The following is a 20,697-nucleotide window of genomic DNA, read 5'->3' as shown; positions in this document are numbered from 1 at the left end:
AGACATCATGCATGTGCCTAATTTAATTGGACATTTTCTCTTTTTTATCAAAGAGTTTGAAACATCTAAAAGGCTTACTGAAGACACAATATAACAGACGATTAATAGCCTGAAGATGAAGAAATTTTGCAGTGGATTTTTATTATAATGACCTTGTAAACACAGCATTAGAGATAATAGGATTATTTGGAGAAATTGCGCATTTGTCTAAATTCACTGGATATTATCTCTTTATTTTCAAAATGTCCCAAAAATGTAAAAGGCTCATCGAGGACACAATATTACAGACTATAAACATCCTGAAGATGAAGAAATTCTACTGTGGAATTTTTTTCATAATGGCCCTGTGAATACAGCATTTGACATGATAGAATATGGAGAAATTGCACATTTGTCTAAATTCACTGGATATTTTCTCTTTATTTTCAATGAGTCTCAAAAATCTAAAAGGCTCACTGAAGACACACTATAACAGACGATTAATATCTTGAAGATGAAGAAATGTTGCTGTGGAATTTTTTTCATAATGACCTTGTAAACACAGCATTAGACAGAATAGAATTATGTGGAGAAATTGCACATTTGTCTAAATTCACTGGATATTTTCTCTTTATTTTCAATGAGTCTCAAACATCTAACAGGTTTACTGAAGACACAATATAACATACTATAAATTTCCTGAAGATGAAGATATTTTGATGTGGAAGTTTTTTCATAATGACCGTATAAACACAGCATTAGAGGTGATAGAATATATGGAGGAATTGCGCATTTGCCTAAATTCACTGAATATTTTCCCTTTATTTCCAAAGTGTCTCAAAATTGTAAAAGGCTCACTGACGACACAATATTACAAACTATAAACATCCTCAAGATGAAGAAATTTTACTGAGGAACTTTTTTCATAATGTTCCATGTGAATACAGCATTTGACATGATAGAATATGTGGAGACATCATGCATGTGCCTAATTTAATTGGACATTTTCTCTTTTTTATCAAAGAGTTTGAAACATCTAAAAGGCTTACTGAAGACACAATATAACAGACGATTAATAGCCTGAAGATGAAGAAATTTTGCAGTGGATTTTTATTATAATAACCTTGTAAACACAGCATTAGAGATAATAGGATTATTTGGAGAAATTGCGCATTTGTCTAAATTCACTGGATATTATCTCTTTATTTTCAAAGTGTCCCAAAAATGTAAAAGGCTCATCGAGGACACAATATTACAGACTATAAACATCCTGAAGATGAAGAAATTCTACTGTGGAATTTTTTTCATAGTGGCCCTGTGAATACAGCATTTGACATGATAGAATATGGAGAAATTGCACATTTGTCTAAATTCACTGGATATTTTCTCTTTATTTTCAATGAGTCTCAAAAATCTAAAAGGCTCACTGAAGACACACTATAACAGACGATTAATATCTTGAAGATGAAGAAATGTTGCTGTGGAATTTTTTTCATAATGACCTTGTAAACACAGCATTAGACAGAATAGAATTGGATATTTTCTCTTTATTTTCAATGAGTCTCAAACATCTAACGGGTTCACTGAAGACACAATATAACATACTATAAATTTCCTGAAGATGAAGATATTTTGATGTGGAAGTTTTTTCATAATGACCGTATAAACACAGCATTAGAGGTGATAGAATATATGGAGGAATTGCGCATTTGCCTAAATTCACTGAATATTTTCCCTTTATTTCCAAAGTGTCTCAAAAATGTAAAAGGCTCACTGACGACACAATATTACAAACTATAAACATCCTCAAGATGAAGAAATTTTACTGAGGAACTTTTTGCATAATGTTCCCTGTGAATACAGCATTTGACATGATAGAATATGGAGAAATTGCACATTTGTGTAAATTCATTGGATATTTTCTCTTTATTTTCAATGTGTCTCAAAAATCTAAAAGGCACACTGACGACACAATATTACAGACTATAAACATGCTCAAGATGAAGAAATTTTACTGAGGAATGTTTTTCATAATGGCCCTGTGAATATAGCATTTGACATGATAAAATATGGAGAAATTGCGCATTTGTCTAAATTCACTGGATGCTATCACTTTACTTTCAAAGTGTCTCAATAATTAGAAAAGCTCACTGAAGACACAATATAACAGAATATTAATACCCTGAATATGAAGATATTTTGATGTGGATTTTTTTTAATTGCCCTATAACAGCAGTGGACATGATAGAATATGTGGAGACATCATGCATGTGCCTAATTTAATTGGACATTTTCTCTTTTTTATCAAAGAGTCTGAAACATCTAAAAGGCTTACTGAAGACACAAAATAACAGACGATTAATAGCCTGAAGATGAAGAAATTTTGCAGTGGATTTTTATTATAATGACCTTGTAAACACAGCATTAGAGATAATAGGATTATTTGGAGAAATTGCGCATTTGTCTAAATTCACTGGATATTATCTCTTTATTTTCAAAGTGTCCCAAAAATGTAAAAGGCTCATCGAGGACACAATATTACAGACTATAAACATCCTGAAGATGAAGAAATTCTACTGTGGAATTTTTTTCATAGTGGCCCTGTGAATACAGCATTTGACATGATAGAATATGGAGAAATTGCACATTTGTCTAAATTCACTGGATATTTTCTCTTTATTTTCAATGAGTCTCAAAAATCTAAAAGGCTCACTGAAGACACACTATAACAGACGATTAATATCTTGAAGATGAAGAAATGTTGCTGTGGAATTTTTTTCATAATGACCTTGTAAACACAGCATTAGACAGAATAGAATTATGTGGAGAAATTGCACATTTGTCTAAATTCACTGGATATTTTCTCTTTATTTTCAATGAGTCTCAAACATCTAACAGGTTCACTGAAGACACAATATAACATACTATAAATTTCCTGAAGATGAAGATATTTTGATGTGGAAGTTTTTTCATAATGACCGTATAAACACAGCATTAGAGGTGATAGAATATATGGAGGAATTGCGCATTTGCCTAAATTCACTGAATATTTTCCCTTTATTTCCAAAGTGTCTCAAAAATGTAAAAGGCTCACTGACGACACAATATTACAAACTGTAAACATCCTCAAGATGAAGAAATTTTACTGAGGAACTTTTTTCATAATGTTCCATGTGAATACAGCATTTGACATGATAGAATATGTGGAGACATCATGCATGTGCCTAATTTAAATGGATATTTTCTCTTTTTTATCAAAGAGTCTGAAACATCTAAAAGGCTTACTGAAGACACAATATAACAGACGATTAATAGCCTGAAGATGAAGAAATTTTGCAGTGGATTTTTATTATAATAACCTTGTAAACACAGCATTAGAGATAATAGGATTATTTGGAGAAATTACGCATTTGTCTGAATTCACTGGATATTATCTCTTTATTTTCAAAGTGTCCCAAAAATGTAAAAGGCTCATCGAAGACACAATATTACAGACTATAAACATCCTGAAGATGAAGAAATTCAACTGTGGAATTTTTTTCATAATGGCCCTGTGAATACAGCATTTGACATGATAGAATATGGAGAAATTGCACATTTGTCTAAATTCACTGGATATTTTCTCTTTATTTTCAATGAGTCTCAAAAATCTAAAAGGCTCACTGAAGACACACTATAACAGACGATTAATATCTTGAAGATGAAGAAATGTTGCTGTGGAATTTTTTTCATAATGACCTTGTAAACACAGCATTAGACAGAATAGAATTATGTGGAGAAATTGCACATTTGTCTAAATTCACTGGATATTTTCTCTTTATTTTCAATGAGTCTCAAACATCTAACAGGTTCACTAAAGACACAATATAACATACTATAAATTTCCTGAAGATGAAGATATATTGATGTGGAAGTTTTTTCATAATGACCGTATAAACACAGCATTAGAGGTGATAGAATATATGGAGGAATTGCGCATTTGCCTAAATTCACTGGATATTTTCCCTTTATTTCCAAAGTGTCTCAAAAATGTAAAAGGCTCACTGACGACACAATATTACAAACTATAAACATCCTCAAGATGAAGAAATTTTACTGAGGAACTTTTTTCATAATGGCCCTGTGAATACAGCATTTGACATGATAGAATATGGAGAAATTGCACATTTGTGTAAATTCATTGGATATTTTCTCTTTATTTTCAATGAGTCTCAAACATCTAACAGGTTCACTGAAGACACAATATAACATACTATAAATTTCCTGAAGATGAAGATATTTTGATGTGGAAGTTTTTTCATAATGACCGTATAAACACAACATTAGAGGTGATAGAATATATGAAGGAATTGCGCATTTGCCTAAATTCACTGGATATTTTCCCTTTATTTCCAAAGTGTCTCAAAAATGTAAAAGGCTCACTGACGACACAATATTACAAACTATAAACATCCTCAAGATGAAGAAATTTTACTGAGGAACTTTTTGCATAATGTTCCCTGTGAATACAGCATTTGACATGATAGAATATGGAGAAATTGCACATTTGTGTAAATTCATTGGATATTTTCTCTTTATTTTCAACGAGTCTCAAAAATCTAAAAGGCACACTGACGACACAATATTACAGACTATAAACATCCTCAAGATGAAGAAATTTTACTGAGGAATGTTTTTCATAATGGCCCTGTGAATATAGCATTTGACATGATAAAATATGGAGAAATTGCGCATTTGTCTAAATTCACTGGATGCTATCACTTTACTTTCAAAGTGTCTCAATAATTAGAAAAGCTCACTGAAGACACAATATAACAGAATATTAATACCCTGAATATGAAGATATTTTGATATGGATTTTTTTTAATTGCCCTATAACAGCAGTGGACATGATAGAATATGTGGAGACATCATGCATGTGCCTAATTTAATTGGACATTTTCTCTTTTTTATCAAAGAGTTTGAAACATCTAAAAGGCTTACTGAAGACACAATATAACAGACGATTAATAGCCTGAAGATGAATAAATTTTGCAGTGGATTTTTATTATAATGACCTTGTAAACACAGCATTAGAGATAATAGGATTATTTGGAGAAATTGCGCATTTGTCTAAATTCACTGGATATTATCTCTTTATTTTCAAAATGTCCCAAAAATGTAAAAGGCTCATCGAGGACACAATATTACAGACTATAAACATCCTGAAGATGAAGAAATTCTACTGTGGAATTTTTTTCATAATGGCCCTGTGAATACAGCATTTGACATGATAGAATATGGAGAAATTGCACATTTGTCTAAATTCACTGGATATTTTCTCTTTATTTTCAATGAGTCTCAAAAATCTAAAAGGCTCACTGAAGACACACTATAACAGACGATTAATATCTTGAAGATGAAGAAATGTTGCTGTGGAATTTTTTTCATAATGACCTTGTAAACACAGCATTAGACAGAATAGAATTATGTGGAGAAATTGCACATTTGTCTAAATTCACTGGATATTTTCTCTTTATTTTCAATGAGTCTCAAACATCTAACAGGTTCACTGAAGACACAATATAACATACTATAAATTTCCTGAAGATGAAGATATTTTGATGTGGAAGTTTTTTCATAATGACCGTATAAACACAGCATTAGAGGTGATAGAATATATGGAGGAATTGCGCATTTGCCTAAATTCACTGAATATTTTCCCTTTATTTCCAAAGTGTCTCAAAATTGTAAAAGGCTCACTGACGACACAATATTACAAACTATAAACATCCTCAAGATGAAGAAATTTTACTGAGGAACTTTTTTCATAATGTTCCATGTGAATACAGCATTTGACATGATAGAATATGTGGAGACATCATGCATGTGCCTAATTTAATTGGACATTTTCTCTTTTTTATCAAAGAGTCTGAAACATCTAAAAGGCTTACTGAAGACACAATATAACAGACGATTAATAGCCTGAAGATGAAGAAATTTTGCAGTGGATTTTTATTATAATAACCTTGTAAACACAGCATTAGAGATAATAGGATTATTTGAAGAAATTGCGCATTTGTCTAAATTCACTGGATATTATCTGTTTATTTTCAAAGTGTCCCAAAAATGTAAAAGGCTCATCGAAGACACAATATTACAGACTATAAACATCCTGAAGATGAAGAAATTCTACTATGGAATTTTTTTCATAATGGCCCTGTGAATACAGCATTTGATATGATAGAATATGGAGAAATTGCACATTTGTCTAAATTCACTGGATATTTTCTCTTTATTTTCAATGAGTCTCAAAAATCTAAAAGACTCACTGAAGACACACTATAACAGACGATTAATATCTTGAAGATGAAGAAATGTTGCTGTGGAATTTTTTTCATAATGACCTTGTAAACACAGCATTAGACAGAATAGAATTATGTGGAGAAATTGCACATTTGTCTAAATTCACTGGATATTTTCTATTTATTTTTAATGAGTCTCAAACATCTAACAGGTTCACTGAAGACACAATATAACATACTATAAATTTCCTAAAGATGAAGATATTTTGATGTGGAAGTTTTTTCATAATGACCGTATAAACACAGCATTAGAGGTGATAGAATATATGGAGGAATTGCGCATTTGCCTAAATTCACTGGATATTTTCCCTTTATTTCCAAAGTATCTCAAAAATGTAAAAGGCTCACTGACGACACAATATTACAAACTATAAACATCCTCAAGATGAAGAAATTTAACTGAGGAACTTTTTTCATAATGTTCCATGTGAATACAGCATTTGACATGATAGAATATGTGGAGACATCATGCATGTGCCTAATTTAATTGGACATTTTCTCTTTTTTATCAAAGAGTTTGAAACATCTAAAAGGCTTACTGAAGACACAATATAACAGACGATTAATAGCCTGAAGATGAAGAAATTTTGCAGTGGATTTTTATTATAATAACCTTGTAAACACAGCATTAGAGATAATAGGATTATTTGGAGAAATTGCGCATTTGTCTAAATTCACTGGATATTATCTCTTTATTTTCAAAGTGTCCCAAAAATGTAAAAGGCTCATCGAGGACACAATATTACAGACTATAAACATCCTGAAGATGAAGAAATTCTACTGTGGAATTTTTTTCATAGTGGCCCTGTGAATACAGCATTTGACATGATAGAATATGGAGAAATTGCACATTTGTCTAAATTCACTGGATATTTTCTCTTTATTTTCAATGAGTCTCAAAAATCTAAAAGGCTCACTGAAGACACACTATAACAGACGATTAATATCTTGAAGATGAAGAAATGTTGCTGTGGAATTTTTTTCATAATGACCTTGTAAACACAGCATTAGACAGAATAGAATTATGTGGAGAAATTGCACATTTGTCTAAATTCACTGGATATTTTCTCTTTATTTTCAATGAGTCTCAAACATCTAACAGGTTCACTGAAGACACAATATAACATACTATAAATTTCCTGAAGATGAAGATATTTTGATGTGGAAGTTTTTTCATAATGACCGTATAAACACAGCATTAGAGGTGATAGAATATATGGAGGAATTGCGCATTTGCCTAAATTCACTGAATATTTTCCCTTTATTTCCAAAGTGTCTCAAAAATGTAAAAGGCTCACTGACGACACAATATTACAAACTATAAACATCCTCAAGATGAAGAAATTTTACTGAGGAACTTTTTGCATAATGTTCCCTGTGAATACAGCATTTGACATGATAGAATATGGAGAAATTGCACATTTGTGTAAATTCATTGGATATTTTCTCTTTATTTTCAACGAGTCTCAAAAATCTAAAAGGCACACTGACGACACAATATTACAGACTATAAACATCCTCAAGATGAAGAAATTTTACTGAGGAATGTTTTTCATAATGGCCCTGTGAATATAGCATTTGACATGATAAAATATGGAGAAATTGCGCATTTGTCTAAATTCACTGGATGCTATCACTTTACTTTCAAAGTGTCTCAATAATTAGAAAAGCTCACTGAAGACACAATATAACAGAATATTAATACCCTGAATATGAAGATATTTTGATGTGGATTTTTTTTAATTGCCCTATAACAGCAGTGGACATGATAGAATATGTGGAGACATCATGCATGTGCCTAATTTAATTGGACATTTTCTCTTTTTTATCAAAGAGTCTGAAACATCTAAAAGGCTTACTGAAGACACAAAATAACAGACGATTAATAGCCTGAAGATGAAGAAATTTTGCAGTGGATTTTTATTATAATGACCTTGTAAACACAGCATTAGAGATAATAGGATTATTTGGAGAAATTGCGCATTTGTCTAAATTCACTGGATATTATCTCTTTATTTTCAAAGTGTCCCAAAAATGTAAAAGGCTCATCGAGGACACAATATTACAGACTATAAACATCCTGAAGATGAAGAAATTCTACTGTGGAATTTTTTTCATAGTGGCCCTGTGAATACAGCATTTGACATGATAGAATATGGAGAAATTGCACATTTGTCTAAATTCACTGGATATTTTCTCTTTATTTTCAATGAGTCTCAAAAATCTAAAAGGCTCACTGAAGACACACTATAACAGACGATTAATATCTTGAAGATGAAGAAATGTTGCTGTGGAATTTTTTTCATAATGACCTTGTAAACACAGCATTAGACAGAATAGAATTATGTGGAGAAATTGCACATTTGTCTAAATTCACTGGATATTTTCTCTTTATTTTCAATGAGTCTCAAACATCTAACAGGTTCACTGAAGACACAATATAACATACTATAAATTTCCTGAAGATGAAGATATTTTGATGTGGAAGTTTTTTCATAATGACCGTATAAACACAGCATTAGAGGTGATAGAATATATGGAGGAATTGCGCATTTGCCTAAATTCACTGAATATTTTCCCTTTATTTCCAAAGTGTCTCAAAAATGTAAAAGGCTCACTGACGACACAATATTACAAACTGTAAACATCCTCAAGATGAAGAAATTTTACTGAGGAACTTTTTTCATAATGTTCCATGTGAATACAGCATTTGACATGATAGAATATGTGGAGACATCATGCATGTGCCTAATTTAAATGGATATTTTCTCTTTTTTATCAAAGAGTCTGAAACATCTAAAAGGCTTACTGAAGACACAATATAACAGACGATTAATAGCCTGAAGATGAAGAAATTTTGCAGTGGATTTTTATTATAATAACCTTGTAAACACAGCATTAGAGATAATAGGATTATTTGGAGAAATTACGCATTTGTCTGAATTCACTGGATATTATCTCTTTATTTTCAAAGTGTCCCAAAAATGTAAAAGGCTCATCGAAGACACAATATTACAGACTATAAACATCCTGAAGATGAAGAAATTCAACTGTGGAATTTTTTTCATAATGGCCCTGTGAATACAGCATTTGACATGATAGAATATGGAGAAATTGCACATTTGTCTAAATTCACTGGATATTTTCTCTTTATTTTCAATGAGTCTCAAAAATCTAAAAGGCTCACTGAAGACACACTATAACAGATGATTAATATCTTGAAGATGAAGAAATGTTGCTGTGGAATTTTTTTCATAATGACCTTGTAAACACAGCATTAGACAGAATAGAATTATGTGGAGAAATTGCACATTTGTCTAAATTCACTGGATATTTTCTCTTTATTTTCAATGAGTCTCAAACATCTAACAGGTTCACTAAAGACACAATATAACATACTATAAATTTCCTGAAGATGAAGATATATTGATGTGGAAGTTTTTTCATAATGACCGTATAAACACAGCATTAGAGGTGATAGAATATATGGAGGAATTGCGCATTTGCCTAAATTCACTGGATATTTTCCCTTTATTTCCAAAGTGTCTCAAAAATGTAAAAGGCTCACTGACGACACAATATTACAAACTATAAACATCCTCAAGATGAAGAAATTTTACTGAGGAACTTTTTTCATAATGGCCCTGTGAATACAGCATTTGACATGATAGAATATGGAGAAATTGCACATTTGTGTAAATTCATTGGATATTTTCTCTTTATTTTCAATGAGTCTCAAACATCTAACAGGTTCACTGAAGACACAATATAACATACTATAAATTTCCTGAAGATGAAGATATTTTGATGTGGAAGTTTTTTCATAATGACCGTATAAACACAACATTAGAGGTGATAGAATATATGAAGGAATTGCGCATTTGCCTAAATTCACTGGATATTTTCCCTTTATTTCCAAAGTGTCTCAAAAATGTAAAAGGCTCACTGACGACACAATATTACAAACTATAAACATCCTCAAGATGAAGAAATTTTACTGAGGAACTTTTTGCATAATGTTCCCTGTGAATACAGCATTTGACATGATAGAATATGGAGAAATTGCACATTTGTGTAAATTCATTGGATATTTTCTCTTTATTTTCAACGAGTCTCAAAAATCTAAAAGGCACACTGACGACACAATATTACAGACTATAAACATCCTCAAGATGAAGAAATTTTACTGAGGAATGTTTTTCATAATGGCCCTGTGAATATAGCATTTGACATGATAAAATATGGAGAAATTGCGCATTTGTCTAAATTCACTGGATGCTATCACTTTACTTTCAAAGTGTCTCAATAATTAGAAAAGCTCACTGAAGACACAATATAACAGAATATTAATACCCTGAATATGAAGATATTTTGATATGGATTTTTTTTAATTGCCCTATAACAGCAGTGGACATGATAGAATATGTGGAGACATCATGCATGTGCCTAATTTAATTGGACATTTTCTCTTTTTTATCAAAGAGTTTGAAACATCTAAAAGGCTTACTGAAGACACAATATAACAGACGATTAATAGCCTGAAGATGAAGAAATTTTGCAGTGGATTTTTATTATAATGACCTTGTAAACACAGCATTAGAGATAATAGGATTATTTGGAGAAATTGCGCATTTGTCTAAATTCACTGGATATTATCTCTTTATTTTCAAAATGTCCCAAAAATGTAAAAGGCTCATCGAGGACACAATATTACAGACTATAAACATCCTGAAGATGAAGAAATTCTACTGTGGAATTTTTTTCATAATGGCCCTGTGAATACAGCATTTGACATGATAGAATATGGAGAAATTGCACATTTGTCTAAATTCACTGGATATTTTCTCTTTATTTTCAATGAGTCTCAAAAATCTAAAAGGCTCACTGAAGACACACTATAACAGACGATTAATATCTTGAAGATGAAGAAATGTTGCTGTGGAATTTTTTTCATAATGACCTTGTAAACACAGCATTAGACAGAATAGAATTATGTGGAGAAATTGCACATTTGTCTAAATTCACTGGATATTTTCTCTTTATTTTCAATGAGTCTCAAACATCTAACAGGTTCACTGAAGACACAATATAACATACTATAAATTTCCTGAAGATGAAGATATTTTGATGTGGAAGTTTTTTCATAATGACCGTATAAACACAGCATTAGAGGTGATAGAATATATGGAGGAATTGCGCATTTGCCTAAATTCACTGAATATTTTCCCTTTATTTCCAAAGTGTCTCAAAATTGTAAAAGGCTCACTGACGACACAATATTACAAACTATAAACATCCTCAAGATGAAGAAATTTTACTGAGGAACTTTTTTCATAATGTTCCATGTGAATACAGCATTTGACATGATAGAATATGTGGAGACATCATGCATGTGCCTAATTTAATTGGACATTTTCTCTTTTTTATCAAAGAGTCTGAAACATCTAAAAGGCTTACTGAAGACACAATATAACAGACGATTAATAGCCTGAAGATGAAGAAATTTTGCAGTGGATTTTTATTATAATAACCTTGTAAACACAGCATTAGAGATAATAGGATTATTTGAAGAAATTGCGCATTTGTCTAAATTCACTGGATATTATCTGTTTATTTTCAAAGTGTCCCAAAAATGTAAAAGGCTCATCGAAGACACAATATTACAGACTATAAACATCCTGAAGATGAAGAAATTCTACTGTGGAATTTTTTTCATAATGGCCCTGTGAATACAGCATTTGACATGATAGAATATGGAGAAATTGCACATTTGTCTAAATTCACTGGATATTTTCTCTTTATTTTCAATGAGTCTCAAAAATCTAAAAGACTCACTGAAGACACACTATAACAGACGATTAATATCTTGAAGATGAAGAAATGTTGCTGTGGAATTTTTTTCATAATGACCTTGTAAACACAGCATTAGACAGAATAGAATTATGTGGAGAAATTGCACATTTGTCTAAATTCACTGGATATTTTCTATTTATTTTTAATGAGTCTCAAACATCTAACAGGTTCACTGAAGACACAATATAACATACTATAAATTTCCTAAAGATGAAGATATTTTGATGTGGAAGTTTTTTCATAATGACCGTATAAACACAGCATTAGAGGTGATAGAATATATGGAGGAATTGCGCATTTGCCTAAATTCACTGGATATTTTCCCTTTATTTCCAAAGTATCTCAAAAATGTAAAAGGCTCACTGACGACACAATATTACAAACTATAAACATCCTCAAGATGAAGAAATTTTACTGAGGAACTTTTTTTATAATGTTCCATGTGAATACAGCATTTGACATGATAGAATATGTGGAGACATCATGCATGTGCCTAATTTAATTGGACATTTTCTCTTTTTTATCAAAGAGTTTGAAACATCTAAAAGGCTTACTGAAGACACAATATAACAGACGATTAATAGCCTGAAGATGAAGAAATTTTGCAGTGGATTTTTATTATAATAACCTTGTAAACACAGCATTAGCGATAATAGGATTATTTGGAGAAATTGCGCATTTGTCTAAATTCACTGGATATTATCTCTTTATTTTCAAAGTGTCCCAAAAATGTAAAAGGCTCATCGAGGACACAATATTACAGACTATAAACATCCTGAAGATGAAGAAATTCTACTGTGGAATTTTTTTCATAGTGGCCCTGTGAATACAGCATTTGACATGATAGAATATGGAGAAATTGCACATTTGTCTAAATTCACTGGATATTTTCTCTTTATTTTCAATGAGTCTCAAAAATCTAAAAGGCTCACTGAAGACACACTATAACAGACGATTAATATCTTGAAGATGAAGAAATGTTGCTGTGGAATTTTTTTCATAATGACCTTGTAAACACAGCATTAGACAGAATAGAATTATGTGGAGAAATTGCACATTTGTCTAAATTCACTGGATATTTTCTCTTTATTTTCAATGAGTCTCAAACATCTAACGGGTTCACTGAAGACACAATATAACATACTATAAATTTCCTGAAGATGAAGATATTTTGATGTGGAAGTTTTTTCATAATGACCGTATAAACACAGCATTAGAGGTGATAGAATATATGGAGGAATTGCGCATTTGCCTAAATTCACTGAATATTTTCCCTTTATTTCCAAAGTGTCTCAAAAATGTAAAAGGCTCACTGACGACACAATATTACAAACTATAAACATCCTCAAGATGAAGAAATTTTACTGAGGAACTTTTTGCATAATGTTCCCTGTGAATACAGCATTTGACATGATAGAATATGGAGAAATTGCACATTTGTGTAAATTCATTGGATATTTTCTCTTTATTTTCAATGTGTCTCAAAAATCTAAAAGGCACACTGACGACACAATATTACAGACTATAAACATGCTCAAGATGAAGAAATTTTACTGAGGAATGTTTTTCATAATGGCCCTGTGAATATAGCATTTGACATGATAAAATATGGAGAAATTGCGCATTTGTCTAAATTCACTGGATGCTATCACTTTACTTTCAAAGTGTCTCAATAATTAGAAAAGCTCACTGAAGACACAATATAACAGAATATTAATACCCTGAATATGAAGATATTTTGATGTGGATTTTTTTTAATTGCCCTATAACAGCAGTGGACATGATAGAATATGTGGAGACATCATGCATGTGCCTAATTTAATTGGACATTTTCTCTTTTTTATCAAAGAGTCTGAAACATCTAAAAGCCTTACTGAAGACACAATATAACAGACGATTAATAGCCTGAAGATGAAGAAATTTTGCAGTGGATTTTTATTATAATAACCTTGTAAACACAGCATTAGAGATAATAGGATTATTTGGAGAAATTGCGCATTTGTCTAAATTCACTGGATATTATCTCTTTATTTTCAAAGTGTCCCAAAAATGTAAAAGGCTCATCGAGGACACAATATTACAGACTATAAACATCCTGAAGATGAAGAAATTCTACTGTGGAATTTTTTTCATAGTGGCCCTGTGAATACAGCATTTGACATGATAGAATATGGAGAAATTGCACATTTGTCTAAATTCACTGGATATTTTCTCTTTATTTTCAATGAGTCTCAAAAATCTAAAAGGCTCACTGAAGACACACTATAACAGACGATTAATATCTTGAAGATGAAGAAATGTTGCTGTGGAATTTTTTTCATAATGACCTTGTAAACACAGCATTAGACAGAATAGAATTATGTGGAGAAATTGCACATTTGTCTAAATTCACTGGATATTTTCTCTTTATTTTCAATGAGTCTCAAACATCTAACAGGTTCACTGAAGACACAATATAACATACTATAAATTTCCTGAAGATGAAGATATTTTGATGTGGAAGTTTTTTCATAATGACCGTATAAACACAGCATTAGAGGTGATAGAATATATGGAGGAATTGCGCATTTGCCTAAATTCACTGAATATTTTCCCTTTATTTCCAAAGTGTCTCAAAAATGTAAAAGGCTCACTGACGACACAATATTACAAACTGTAAACATCCTCAAGATGAAGAAATTTTACTGAGGAACTTTTTTCATAATGTTCCATGTGAATACAGCATTTGACATGATAGAATATGTGGAGACATCATGCATGTGCCTAATTTAAATGGATATTTTCTCTTTTTTATCAAAGAGTCTGAAACATCTAAAAGGCTTACTGAAGACACAATATAACAGACGATTAATAGCCTGAAGATGAAGAAATTTTGCAGTGGATTTTTATTATAATAACCTTGTAAACACAGCATTAGAGATAATAGGATTATTTGGAGAAATTACGCATTTGTCTGAATTCACTGGATATTATCTCTTTATTTTCAAAGTGTCCCAAAAATTTAAAAGGCTCATCGAAGACACAATATTACAGACTATAAACATCCTGAAGATGAAGAAATTCAACTGTGGAATTTTTTTCATAATGGCCCTGTGAATACAGCATTTGACATGATAGAATATGGAGAAATTGCACATTTGTCTAAATTCACTGGATATTTTCTCTTTATTTTCAATGAGTCTCAAAAATCTAAAAGGCTCACTGAAGACACACTATAACAGACGATTAATATCTTGAAGATGAAGAAATGTTGCTGTGGAATTTTTTTCATAATGACCTTGTAAACACAGCATTAGACAGAATAGAATTATGTGGAGAAATTGCACATTTGTCTAAATTCACTGGATATTTTCTCTTTATTTTCAATGAGTCTCAAACATCTAACAGGTTCACTAAAGACACAATATAACATACTATAAATTTCCTGAAGATGAAGATATATTGATGTGGAAGTTTTTTCATAATGACCGTATAAACACAGCATTAGAGGTGATAGAATATATGGAGGAATTGCGCATTTGCCTAAATTCACTGGATATTTTCCCTTTATTTCCAAAGTGTCTCAAAAATGTAAAAGGCTCACTGACGACACAATATTACAAACTATAAACATCCTCAAGATGAAGAAATTTTACTGAGGAACTTTTTGCATAATGTTCCCTGTGAATACAGCATTTGACATGATAGAATATGGAGAAATTGCACATTTGTGTAAATTCATTGGATATTTTCTCTTTATTTTCAATGAGTCTCAAAAATCTAAAAGGCACACTGACGACACAATATTACAGACTATAAACATCCTCAAGATGAAGAAATTTTACTGAGGAATGTTTTTCAAAATGGCCCTGTGAATATAGCATTTGACATGATAAAATATGGAGAAATTGCGCATTTGTCTAAATTCACTGGATGCTATCACTTTACTTTCAAAGTGTCTCAATAATTAGAAAAGCTCACTGAAGACACAATATAACAGAATATTAATACCCTGAATATGAAGATATTTTGATGTGGATTTTTTTTAATTGCCCTATAACAGCAGTGGACATGATAGAATATGTGGAGACATCATGCATGTGCCTAATTTAATTGGACATTTTCTCTTTTTTATCAAAGAGTTTGAAACATCTAAAAGGCTTACTGAAGACACAATATAACAGACGATTAATAGCCTGAAGATGAAGAAATTTTGCAGTGGATTTTTATTATAATGACCTTGTAAACACAGCATTAGAGATAATAGGATTATTTGGAGAAATTGCGCATTTGTCTGAATTCACTGGATATTATCTCTTTATTTTCAAAGTGTCCCAAAAATGTAAAAGGCTCATCGAGGACACAATATTACAGACTATAAACATCCTGAAGATGAAGAAATTCTACTGTGGAATTTTTTTCATAATGGCCCTGTGAATACAGCATTTGACATGATAGAATATGGAGAAATTGCACGTTTGTCTAAATTCACTGGATATTTTCTCTTTATTTTCAATGAGTCTCAAAAATCTAAAAGGCTCACTGAAGACACACTATAACAGACGATTAATATCTTGAAGATGAAGAAATGTTGCTGTGGAATTTTTTTCATAATGACCTTGTAAACACAGCATTAGACAGAATAGAATTATGTGGAGAAATTGCACATTTGTCTAAATTCACTGGATATTTTCTCTTTATTTTCAATGAGTCTAAAACATCTAACAGGTTCACTGAAGACACAATATAACATACTATAAATTTCCTGAAGATGAAGATATTTTGATGTGGAAGTTTTTTCATAATGACCGTATAAACACAGCATTAGAGGTGATAGAATATATGGAGGAATTGCGCATTTGCCTAAATTCACTGAATATTTTCCCTTTATTTCCAAAGTGTCTCAAAAATGTAAAAGGCTCACTGACGACACAATATTACAAACTGTAAACATCCTCAAGATGAAGAAATTTTACTGAGGAACTTTTTTCATAATGTTCCATGTGAATACAGCATTTGACATGATAGAATATGTGGAGACATCATGCATGTGCCTAATTTAAATGGATATTTTCTCTTTTTTATCAAAGAGTCTGAAACATCTAAAAGGCTTACTGAAGACACAATATAACAGACGATTAATAGCCTGAAGATGAAGAAATTTTGCAGTGGATTTTTATTATAATAACCTTGTAAACACAGCATTAGAGATAATAGGATTATTTGGAGAAATTACGCATTTGTCTGAATTCACTGGATATTATCTCTTTATTTTCAAAGTGTCCCAAAAATTTAAAAGGCTCATCGAAGACACAATATTACAGACTATAAACATCCTGAAGATGAAGAAATTCAACTGTGGAATTTTTTTCATAATGGCCCTGTGAATACAGCATTTGACATGATAGAATATGGAGAAATTGCACATTTGTCTAAATTCACTGGATATTTTCTCTTTATTTTCAATGAGTCTCAAAAATCTAAAAGGCTCACTGAAGACACACTATAACAGACGATTAATATCTTGAAGATGAAGAAATGTTGCTGTGGAATTTTTTTCATAATGACCTTGTAAACACAGCATTAGACAGAATAGAATTATGTGGAGAAATTGCACATTTGTCTAAATTCACTGTATATTTTCTCTTTATTTTCAATGAGTCTCAAACATCTAACAGGTTCACTAAAGACACAATATAACATACTATAAATTTCCTGAAGATGAAGATATATTGATGTGGAAGTTTTTTCATAATGACCGTATAAACACAGCATTAGAGGTGATAGAATATATGGAGGAATTGCGCATTTGCCTAAATTCACTGGATATTTTCCCTTTATTTCCAAAGTGTCTCAAAAATGTAAAAGGCTCACTGACGACACAATATTACAAACTATAAACATCCTCAAGATGAAGAAATTTTACTGAGGAACTTTTTGCATAATGTTCCCTGTGAATACAGCATTTGACATGATAGAATATGGAGAAATTGCACATTTGTGTAAATTCATTGGATATTTTCTCTTTATTTTCAATGAGTCTCAAAAATCTAAAAGGCACACTGACGACACAATATTACAGACTATAAACATCCTCAAGATGAAGAAATTTTACTGAGGAATGTTTTTCAAAATGGCCCTGTGAATATAGCATTTGACATGATAAAATATGGAGAAATTGCGCATTTGTCTAAATTCACTGGATGCTATCACTTTACTTTCAAAGTGTCTCAATAATTAGAAAAGCTCACTGAAGACACAATATAACAGAATATTAATACCCTGAATATGAAGATATTTTGATGTGGATTTTTTTTAATTGCCCTATAACAGCAGTGGACATGATAGAATATGTGGAGACATCATGCATGTGCCTAATTTAATTGGACATTTTCTCTTTTTTATCAAAGAGTTTGAAACATCTAAAAGGCTTACTGAAGACACAATATAACAGACGATTAATAGCCTGAAGATGAAGAAATTTTGCAGTGGATTTTTATTATAATGACCTTGTAAACACAGCATTAGAGATAATAGGATTATTTGGAGAAATTGCGCATTTGTCTGAATTCACTGGATATTATCTCTTTATTTTCAAAGTGTCCCAAAAATGTAAAAGGCTCATCGAGGACACAATATTACAGACTATAAACATCCTGAAGATGAAGAAATTCTACTGTGGAATTTTTTTCATAATGGCCCTGTGAATACAGCATTTGACATGATAGAATATGGAGAAATTGCACGTTTGTCTAAATTCACTGGATATTTTCTCTTTATTTTCAATGAGTCTCAAAAATCTAAAAGGCTCACTGAAGACACACTATAACAGACGATTAATATCTTGAAGATGAAGAAATGTTGCTCTGGAATTTTTTTCATAATGACCTTGTAAACACAGCATTAGACAGAATAGAATTATGTGGAGAAATTGCACATTTGTCTAAATTCACTGGATATTTTCTCTTTATTTTCAATGAGTCTAAAACATCTAACAGGTTCACTGAAGACACAATATAACATACTATAAATTTCCTGAAGATGAAGATATTTTGATGTGGAAGTTTTTTCATAATGACCGTATAAACACAACATTAGAGGTGATAGAATATATGGAGGAATTGCGCATTTGCCTAAATTCCCTGGATATTTTCCCTTTATTTCCAAAGTGTCTCAAAAATGTAAAAGGCTCACTGACGACACAATATTACAAACTATAAACATCCTCAAGATGAAGAAATTTTACTGAGGAACTTTTTGCATAATGTTCCCTGTGAATACAGCATTTGACATGATAGAATATGGAGAAATTGCACATTTGTGTAAATTCATTGGATATTTTCTCTTTATTTTCAATGAGTCTCAAAAATCTAAAAGGCACACTGACGACACAATATTACAGACTATAAACATGCTCAAGATGAAGAAATTTTACTGAGGAATGTTTTTCATAATGGCCCTGTGAATATAGCATTTGACATGATAAAATATGGAGAAATTGCGCATTTGTCTAAATTCACTGGATGTTATCACTTTACTTTCAAAGTGTCTCAATAATTAGAAAAGCTCACTGAAGACACAATATAACAGAATATTAATACCCTGAATATGAAGATATTTTGATGTGGATTTTTTTTAATTGCCCTATAACAGCAGTGGACATGATAGAATATGTGGAGACATCATGCATGTGCCTAATTTAATTGGACATTTTCTCTTTTTTATCAAAGAGTCTGAAACATCTAAAAGGCTTACTGAAGACACAATATAACAGACGATTAATAGCCTGAAGATGAAGAAATTTTGCAGTGGATTTTTATTATAATAACCTTGTAAACACAGCATTAGAGATAATAGGATTATTTGAAGAAATTGCGCATTTGTCTAAATTCACTGGATATTATCTGTTTATTTTCAATGAGTCTCAAAAATCTAAAAGGCTCACTGAAGACACACTATAACAGACGATTAATATCTTGAAGATGAAGAAATGTTGCTGTGGAATTTTTTTCATAATGACCTTGTAAACACAGCATTAGACAGAATAGAATTATGTGGAGAAATTGCACATTTGTCTAAATTCACTGGATATTTTCTCTTTATTTTCAATGAGTCTCAAACATCTAACAGGTTCACTGAAGACACAATATAACATACTATAAATTTCCTGAAGATGAAGATATTTTGATGTGGAAGTTTTTTCATAATGACCGTATAAACACAGCATTAGAGGTGATAGAATATATGGAGGAATTGCGCATTTGCCTAAATTCACTGGATATTTTCCCTTTATTTCCAAAGTGTCTCAAAAATGTAAAAGGCTCACTGACGACACAACATTACAAACTATAAACATCCTCAAGATGAAGAAATTTTACTGAGGAACTTTTTTCATAATGTTCCATGTGAATACAGCATTTGACATGATAGAATATGTGGAGACATCATGCATGTGCCTAATTTAATTGGACATTTTCTCTTTTTTATCAAAGAGTCTGAAACATCTAAAAGCCTTACTGAAGACACAATATAACAGACGATT

The sequence above is a fragment of the Hoplias malabaricus genome, chromosome 15 (genome assembly GCF_029633855.1).
Source record: "Hoplias malabaricus isolate fHopMal1 chromosome 15, fHopMal1.hap1, whole genome shotgun sequence".
Classification (NCBI taxonomy): Eukaryota; Metazoa; Chordata; class Actinopteri; order Characiformes; family Erythrinidae; genus Hoplias; species Hoplias malabaricus.
Note: the sequence above shows the minus strand (reverse complement) of the source record.